At 37.3% G+C, this 10,476-nt stretch overlaps 1 pseudogene; it reads right to left on the bottom strand.

Moving 5' to 3' along the window:
* Positions 1-890: 890 nt before the first annotated feature.
* Positions 891-10,476, bottom strand: part of LOC107029226 — a 33,653-nt pseudogene continuing 24,067 nt past the window's right edge.

Here is a 10,476-nt window from a genome sequence, read left to right as displayed (position 1 = left end):
TAGAATGTTTTTGAAGAACATTCAAACTAGCTAAAATGGCTACTCAAGTCTCATACCGAAATATATTAACTACAAAGCTAAAAGACTCCTAAATAACTGTCTGAGTATCTATGAAGCCTCTAAAACAACTGAGATGGATGTTGGGACAGACCCACAACATCCTAAATAATAAAACTGAAAACAATAAATAGGAGTCCTCCGAAATGCAAGACGGCTCACCAACTGACTCTGGAGTACTTAGTTGGATCAACAAGGCGCTGGATTCGGATCTTGTGTCTGCATCATAATAAAATGTATGCCAACTGACAGAAGTCATTGAATGTACGAGTATGCGAGTTGGATTTCTAAACACAACATAAGCTTGAAAAAATTCTGAAAGAAACACTTCCATTGGAGGGTTTGAGACCATCACCAGGACTCATATGTATTAATAACAACTAACAATGGTCCTAACATGTTGACTCTTATATGGTCTGAAGGTAGGACGTCATATGTAATTCTTTTTTCACTCAAATCTTCACCTATTATTGAAATAATGGAAAAAATTTTACTGTCCCTATAACCATGATGAAATCCAGAAAATAACGAAAAGCATTGACGATAGCAGCATCAGCAAATACCAGAAGATAAACTTAACATGTATATTAGAGAGTTATTTATTCATTTAAAAGATAAATGAATAACAAATAAAAGAAGTACTAATTGATATACTTTATAGAATAATCTAATAAAACACTTATTATTTATGGTATAAAGGCTAAGGAGTCCTCTAACTATGATTTATAATGTTTCACATTAAGTTTTCACATATTTAACATCACAAGATATGAAAATCATATAAATGTTAAAGTGATTAGGCAAATTTCAGCATGTTGTAACTTTCTACATCTTCAATGATTTGGGGGTTTGATGATTCTTTGTAAGACAACAGTCCTGGCTCAACGAATATCCCTGCTACACACATCATCCTTCATTCCAAGATGTTGAACATTCTTCAAGAAAACATCCATCTTTTTCTTGATCTCTTTTATAGAAACCGTAACAACATCTTCATCAATAGAAAACTCAAGTTTCTTCAAGAGTAACCAATCTCGATTTCCAGTCAATCTATCAGCACCGTGATACTGTCTAAATCATTAATTGTGACAAAAGTACCTACATGCATTGTGTTGACCAATTCATTTTTCCCTTTGACAACATCTTCATAGTTCTTGAGAAGGGAATTTATCCATTTCCCATTGATCCCAATGGGATCGACGCTGTAGGTACCAGAGCAGATGCGACCCGAGGTGTAGCGATAGTAGCAGCCACTATGGAGAAAATCAAAACAGCAGTACATGTAGCCACATATATAATGTTTGACACTTTCTTCCAAGCATGGATATACTTAAGCCTCTTATCAAGCTTTTTCTTTTTCAGCTGCAGTGTTATGAATCAAGTCCAGCCCAATGTAGATACTAATGTCATACAAGTTGTTTTTGGGCTGAGAACGAGTAATAGGGCCAGGTTAATGTGGGGTTCGGGTTGAGTAGTGGGCATGAAATGATTCCAACAAAAAGTGTAGTGATATGTCTTTTAGGGATTATGCGAATTGTTGAGAAAAATGTCTAGTCCTCTTATCCCCTTTCTTTGAGTCTATGTTTCTCATCTCCCTTCTAGTTTATCTTCTTTGATTGTCCATCACCCCTGTCAATTGCATCTTCTATTGCAGCCTCTTGAATTATTGTTGATGACAAGCCTGTGATATTGGAAATACTGGAAGTTGGGATTGGGTGTTGTCAAGTTGCTTAGACATAACTGAAAAATTGTTGTGCACCTTCTGTACCAAAGTAAGAATAGTTGTGATTTTGGATTGTGCAACTGGAGACTCTGGGGTGGTTCGTGCTTTAAAGCACAACGATAACTTTTTCTTGAAATGCTTCCAATCCAAAAATTGTTTGTTTCGGTACATCAAACGGAACCATTTAAGCGCCTCACCTCGAGATTGAAGAAAGGAAGAGGTATCCATTCATTCTCCGGGAAGCCAAGGTCCGTGAAGTATCATTCGGCCCGACAGATCCAATCATCAGTATTACCCGTGCCGGTGAATCGATCTAAAACCACCATTTTCCTTAGAGTACAAAAATAAAAGCACCAATATAACAACTCCAATTTCACATTAAAATAAGTCAAATATTATAATCACTAAACCCCAAGTTACAATGGGAAAATGGAACTAACAAACATTGCCAATATTTTTAGGTACATGTTCACACTTTGATTGATAAAAACCTATTTTTAGTTGGAACAAATTCATTCATGGGAGATGAACGTTCAAGTCATGCAGTCCAGGTGTTTGATGAAAGATCTTACCAAATTGAAGAGTTGGTCCATGAATTTGACCTCGTAGAGGATAATTCAATAGGGTTACAAATGTCTTTGCAAGTACACCTACTTGGTATGTTGAAATTGATTATTGTAGTGATATGCACTCAACGAAATTAAATCATGCGGAAGATGAATGTCTTGAAACTAATATAGATATAGTGTTTCATGGATGTCTCCTACGAAACGAGTCCACTCTACAGGGACAATTCGCAAATATGAAGCTTGTAGTGACTGAAAATTATGTCTTCCATGAGATTTTAAGTTCTGACTTTGATGCACCAATAAGAGTTGATGGTGAGATCTCTCTTATCCCTCGTGATGATGATGATGATGTTGAGATTGATGAGTCTTATCTATTCCTATTCAATCAGTCATTTTTTGCCAATTTTAAAGCTCTAGCAATTAAGAGCATGACAGATGGCTTACAAACTTGTTATTGGTTTGACACTGGGCAATATGTTTCTCAGTCGTGTTCAAATTTAGGAAAATTTGTGATCATTTATCTGCAACAGACTTTTTTAAGAATTGTTATCTTCCTATAATTGGCGCTCAAGGTAGCGATGTACAATTTTTTGCCATTATGTGCTCAAGTTGTTATAGCAGTGGGGACAACTCAAAACAACTTGTGAAGGAGCAGCTCACAATTGGTTGCTCGATATGTTAGCGAGTTACGTCCTAACAATAGGATCGGGTAATTCAAAGGTGCACCAAGTGTTCGACACAATATCCAATGAATCTTGAAAGGTATTCAATGTTATATTTACTTCATTACTGCTTAAGGTGCCAGTTGAAACACCTAAAGAAACACGAATTGTTCATCAACTTCATTTAACAGGCAGAGAGTATTTGCTTATTTCTTTTGGTGGTCGAGAACCTATATTGTCGCCCCCACAATCCACACACGCCCTACCAATGAGGTATTTTGGTTCCACTCTCTTAAATTTGTAGTGGTTTTTCTTGACATGAAATTGATACGGTGGAATCTGATGAAATGTATGTTGACATAATTTGCCTGAAACTCACAATGATTGAGGATCTATATCTTTATAAAGAACTTTTTGAGAATAAGGGTGGTGTTTCAAAGAGTGAGGTTCAATCTTATGATGTGAAGATTGATGTTAAACAGGAAAAATTTAATGAGGGAAAATGACATGCTGAATGTTTCTTTTATATGGATGCCAGAGTGAATCTCTTCATCGTTAAGTTGGATGTAACGGTGAAGGTTAATTGTGTGTGGGATTCGGGAATCAGTTCCAAACTATGCACCAAAATGGTTTCATGGAGACCACCTAGGCACACCTATTGCTCGAATTTATTGATATTACTTCTCAACTTTTTAAATGATTTTATGATGCTCACTTGAAAGAGAGTACTCATTCTAAAGAAAGGAGGAAGACAACATTAATGGGACTCTTGGTATTTCCTTATATGTGGTTGAGTTTTTCACAAGATAATGGATGGCAAGTTTTACTTGATACTTATACGTGCATGGAAGCTAAGGATATGCCTAGTGACAGAATTTGTTTGCACGAATTTATAATCGTCCAATGATTTCACAAATTACGATGTATTAAGCTTTGTGTTCTTACTCTTGTTTATGTTACGTTATTGGAGCCAAATCAGGTACCTATCAGTGTGTGTAAAATGACATTTGGGTTGGTTTATGGTCAAGAGTACATTTTACCTCCTTGGTTAGTACATATTCACCCAAATCTCAAAAATATGGTTTTCAACATTCCCATGTTCCGTGCAAAAACTTCATCCCAAATAGTGAGTTGTGATTTGTTACTAATTCAGTGTTTTAAGTAGTGCAATCAAAATATCATTTAAGAAACCACTTGTTGCATGGAGTGACAAATATTTAACTATTGAAGTTATAATGCAACATCAAAAAGTGTCAGCAGATCGATGTGTTTATTGATGTTTGAAACTGATATATATTTCTCTTGAAGACATCTTATTGTGGGTTGATACTCATACTAATGTGTGTCCAATGATTTATATAAATTGCATGTCTGGTTTTGAATGCATATATGTTCCTAGTATTGTGACTTTTAAAAGGGTCAAGATTGTTCAATCTACTTAGCTACTGTTATTAGAGACAATTGGTGAGGAGCATACTATTTCCATTGTTATTATCTTGAACCTTGAGGACAAGGTTCTTATTAACGATGGGAGTATCGTTATGAATCAAGTCCAAACCAACGTAGATACTAATGTTATAAAAGTTGTTATCGGGCCAAAGACGAGCAATAGGGTCAGGTTAATCTGGGATACGGGTTGAGTAGTGGGAATGAAACGGTTCCAACAAAATGGATAGTGATATGTGTTATAGGAATTATGCAAATTGTTGAGAAAAATGTCTAGTCCTCTCATCCCCTTTCTTTGAGTCGATGTTTCACATCTCACTTCTAGTTTATCTTCTTGTTATTTGTAGTTTTGATGAGATAACAAACTCAGGGACCTCGTACAGGGAGCTTTCCTAAGTGGATATATACACACACACTGTCGGGCTGGAAAAGTACAAAAGTTAGTGCACAGTCTCCTATAGTGGCAGAAATGGCAGACGCGACAGAAACCTCAACCAACGGCATTGTATTAAGGATTGTGATTCTTCATAAATATTATATCCAATAGTCACAATCTCAACTTTTTTGCAACTTGAAAACATCTCAAGAACTCTTGCAAAGGCTGACAAAACGTAGTGAAGAAGCATTCCAAAGACGAACTTAAATCCGACAGAGCTCGAATCTTAGTTGTCTTAGGAGTATTTCTTCTAAACTCATATTGTAAATTTTTTCCTAGAGATTAAAAGGACTCAGATCTTTTTCTTTGTTAAAAATTCTAAGTTAGTTGAGTCCAACTGATTTAGTGCGCAACCTTGTGGGTTCTTTAGTTAAACTCTAAGTCATCTGGAGAGTTGTGATTTAGTGGGAAACCTGCGTGTTGCTTAGTGAATCCTAAGTTGTCTAGGTGTGATAGCTCTTAAGCTCTTCAATAAATAGAGTTATTGCATGGTTGTGAGATTAACAACTTTCTCTCACATTGGTGTAATCGGGTTTCACTTTTGCTAGTGAAGATTAGTGAAAACGGTTGTAAAATACTGTGTGACAGGTCGTGGTGTAACTCCCTTGATCAAGGAGGGTTCCACGTAAACTTCTTGTATTTTTTCGTGTTATTTTAGTCTTCGTTCTTACTTCGAGTGTGTTAAGGGATCTAATCCATTGACTGATAGTGGAAGCACGTATTCTAACAATTGGTATCAGAGCAGGTTCTCTCTAGCTGGTTAAAACTAATAGAGTGGTTCTTGCATAAGAATGGCTGCTCCACTTAACTTAGAAGAAGACCAATCCTCAACTCGACCACCCCATTTCAATGTGCAGTTCTATAGCTGGTGGAAAACAAGAATGCACGATTATCTTATGGCTGAGGATAGTGAGTTATGGGACATTGTGTTGGATGAGCCTTCCATTCCAACTTCTGAAGTGAAGGACGGTGAGGTAACTAGAGTTGTTCCAAAGACTCGTCAACAATATAACGAAGCAGACACAAAAAAGATTGTGAAAGGCTACAAGTCTAAGAAGTTGTTAGTTTGAGGTATAGGTGCTGAAGAATACAATCGTATTTCTGCTTATAAATCAGCAAAGGAGACCAGGGTATGTCTTAGGACTGCTCATGAAGGAGTTGAGAAAATGAAGGAATCAAAGGTGGACATGCTCACTTCTCAATATGAAAATTTAAGAATGACGGAAAAACTATTCACGACATGTACACTAGACTCTCCTCCTTAACCAATGAGCTACGAAGTCTTGGAGAGACAATCAGTATGAGAAAGAAGGTTAGGAAGGTTCCTCGAATTCTTCCTAAGTAATAGGAAAGCAAGGTCGATGTTATCACTGAATCCTACGATCTGTAAGTTTTGTCGATGGATGCTCTGGAAATATTCAGACACATGAAATGAAATGAAATCAAGATTTCTCAATAAATGAGGTTAATAAAGACAAGTCTCTAGTACTCAAGTTTACTCTTGGAGAAGATCCTAGTGAAAAAGATGATATGGCTTATCTTACCAAGAGATTTTGGAAGATCGTAAGGAAAAATAGAGGATTTAAAAAAGGAGGAAATCCTCCTCGAGCTACTATTGCTAGTGCCACCTGTCACAAATATGGAAAGGCTAGGCACTTTTTAAGGGATTGTCTGATGCTCAAAGCTGAAAAGAAGGAGTATCAAAGGCCAAGAGGTGAAAAGGGCAAACAAAGGGACCTGGTACCTAACAAATTGCCAGAAAAGCTGCAGCTGACTATGTAGTGAAGAAAGCTCTTGCTGCATGGGGAGAATCTTCAAGCGAGTCAGGAGATTCAGATTGTCCTGAAGATGCATCCATGTTGGTGATTCAATATAAGGTCAATGTGTTCGATGAGATGTTATCTCTCATGGCTAAGTCAGATGATGAAGATAAGGTAACTATTTTTGACTTTAAGCAAAACTTGAATACATACTCCATTAAAAGAATGTGAGGCCTAGAAAGAGTCACAAGAAAAGTTCTCGATCTATGCTAGGCAAAAAAGGGTACTGAAAAGGGGATCTGATCTTGTAGACAAGCCATTGATTAAGAAAAGAATCAAATTGCCTCAGTGGGAAAGAAACACTCTGTTGACTCCTCTATATGCCTACTGGGAACTCAAGTTAAAATGGGTTTCCAAGTCTAACAAGTGATATTTTTTGCAGGGGAGTGAAAGAAATAGCAGTCAATGTTTGTTTATGGACAGTGAATGCTCAAAGAACATGGCTGGAAGCACAAAAAACTTCCTCAACTTCCTCACACTGAAGGCACTTCAAGGAGGAGGTGTGTCTTTTAGTGATGGAAAGAAGGGATATATTTTGGGTGTTGGCAGAGTTGGCAAATCTAATGAAGAATCCATTGTAAATGTTTACCATGTGAGCGGATTGAAGTACAGTCTTCTTAGCGTTTCCCAGATCTGTGACAAGGGAAATGAAGTCAAGTTCACTTTAGAGAATTGCACTGTGACTAACTTTTCTACCAAGAAAGTCGTTCTTACAGCTTAACGACGTAAAACTCTGTATGTGGCAGACCTAGAAACATCTCATGGAGATGATCTCACATGCCTGAGTGCTCAAAGTGAAAATGCGGACTTGTGGCATCGGAGGCTAGGTCATGTGAGTTTGTCTTTGCTGAGAAAATTTGTTTCAAGGAACCTGGTCCATGGTCTGCAAAAATTGAAGTTAAGTGAAAGTAAGGTTTGTGATGCATATGTCAAAAGGAAGCAAACTAGATCATCTTTCAAGTCAAATATCAAGAGAGCTCTTTAAGGAATTTCGGAACAATTACACATGGATTTGTGCGGGCCTCTAAAGGTTAAAAGCAAAAGTGGAAAGAAGTACGTTCTGGTGATTGTTGATAATTATTAAAGGTTCACATGGACGACATTCCTCAAATAAAAAGTTGATACACCTGGATGTACTCATGATCTTCTTCAAAGTGATCCAAATAAACTTAGATTGCCCGATGGTTGGGATCATGTCCGACCATAGAACTGAGTTTGAAAATGCAAAGATTGATGTGTTTTGCTCAGAAAATGGCATAAGTCACAACTTCTCTGCTCTAACAACACCTCAGCAAAACGGAGTGGTAGAAAGGAAGAACAGAACATTGGTGAACATTGCTAGAACCATGATCATTGAGTCAAATCTTCCTTAGATTTTCTGGGCTTAAGCACTCAACACAACATGATACGTAACCAATAGATGCTTGATATGGTCGCTGCTGAACAAAACCCGTTATGAACTTCTCAACAACAAGAAACCTAAGTTGATCTATTTAAGGGATTTTGGGTGCAAATGTTTTGCTCTGGACAATGGAAAACATCATCTTGGAAAGTTTGATCCCAGAATGATGAAGGCATTTTTGTAAGATACTCATCATCAAAAAAGCCTACAGAATATTCAACAAAAGAACTCAATGCATTGAAGAAAGTATGCACGTAATATTTGATGAAAATGGTGACCTGAAAAACTTGGAGATGAAGAATGACGATGATTTGAATGAACTGCTCCAAGCTCAAAAAAAATAAATGTTGTAAGTCTGAAGCACTTGAAATTCGGAGACAGATGATGTTGATCCAGGTACATCGTGGAAGACAAAGGGAAATGACTAGTTTGAAGAAGAACCTGGTCCCACACAAAATGTAAACCAAAAGGAAACTCATCCTCCCGAATATGATGATTCAGAAGATGAAGAGAATCAGAAGCATCAACTTCAACAGTTAGTCTCTAAACTAGGGTGGACCACACTTCATCCCACTCTTGAGAATCTTATTTCTCCACTAAATTCATGAATACAAACCAGATCAAAAACAAGAAACATGGTTGCATTCTCAGCTTTCATCTCGACCATTGATCATAAGAATGTGAAAGAGACTTTGAATGATGTTGAATGGGTTAACACAATGCAAGATGAATTGCATCAGATTGGAAGAAGCAACATATGGTACCTGGTTCCAAGACCTACTAAGAGAACCATCATAGGGACCTGATGGGCGTTCAGAAACAAGCCTGATGAAAGTGGTGTCATCACGAGAAACAAGTCTAGGTTGGTTGTTCAAGGCTATAATAAGGAAGAGGGCATAGACTATGATGAGACATTTGTTCCTGTTGTTAGAATAGAGGCCATCAGAATTCTCATAACCTTTGTTGCTTTCATGGGATTCAAATTCTACCAAATGGATGTCAAAATTTCCTTTTTGAATGGAGATTTAGAGGAGGAGCTGTGCTTGAAACAACCACAAGGATTTGAGGATGTTGAGAAACCAAATCATGTTTTCAAGCTTAACAAGGCTTTGTAGGGACTAAATCAAGCTCCTAGAGATTAGTATGAGAGCTTGTCTAAATTCTTCCTAAAGAATGGTTTTAAAAGGGGCAAAATTGACAATACATTGTTTCTAATGAAAAGTGAACAAGAATTGCTCATCATTTAAGTATATGTGGATGATATAATTTCTAGAGCCACTTCTAAATATCAGTGTGAAGAATTTGCTCCCTAATGGAAAACGAATTTGAGATGAGCATGATAGGAGATCCAACATTCTTCTTGTCACGACCCAAATTTGCAAGTCGTGATGGCACCTATGTTCCCAGTAAATTTGTCACGACCCAAATTTGCAAGTCGTGATGGCACCTATGTTCCCAACCAATAGGTAAGCCAACCCAACATATTAACCCAACTAAACCAACAAATGAGTAAAAATACTAACGCTTAGCAAGAATCTCCAACATTGAGTTCCTTATAAGTACGAAATGCGGAAGCTAAAATATATCACCCCAAGAATTGGTGTCTTAAGTACAAGAGCTTCTAAGATTCGATGAAGTCCGAAAATAAATGACAAATCTAACATAAGGGATATTCTGTCTGAATACTAATAACAGAACAAATAAAAGATAGAGGGAGGTTTGGGCCACGGAACAGCCAAGCAGCTCACCACAACTCCAAGAACTTCAAGCTCGGACTCAACTTGCTCCACGAGATGTACTCCTACTCGGAATCGAATCTGCACCACAAAGAGTGCAACAAGTTTAGTATGAGTACGAAGCCACGTGTACCCAGTATGTCTCATTGACCGACAACAAAGAAGTAGTGACGGGAGTTATATAAGAAAATAAATTCTTAATTTATATAAGCATATACATATATCTATATTACACTTACTATTTAAGTTTCATCAATAAAGGAAATAAACATTAAGTATTTTCCAAACACCAAACGAAACATATAATCATCAAGAATGAATGATGGGATGAAATGCAATGCAATATGATACCATGTAATGATATGTCTCAGAATACCCAGTACTCACTCAACCGTATATACATGATACTCCTCGGAAATACATCGAGAGTTCATGACCCATGGGGGACTCGCGAAGTCCATATACCGACACGGACGATCTCCACGTGTCTGTGCGGACGATCTCAACGCACTATCATAATATCAAACAATTTCCGCACGGACGGTCTCCACGTGCCCAAATTACAATCTTAACATCTCACCATCCCCAGCACGGACGATCTCCATGTACCCAACTTATACTCAGT

Source organism: Solanum pennellii, chromosome 1 (genome assembly GCF_001406875.1).
Source record: "Solanum pennellii chromosome 1, SPENNV200".
Taxonomy (NCBI): domain Eukaryota; kingdom Viridiplantae; phylum Streptophyta; class Magnoliopsida; order Solanales; family Solanaceae; genus Solanum; species Solanum pennellii.
This window is presented reverse-complemented; position numbering and strand designations above follow the sequence as displayed.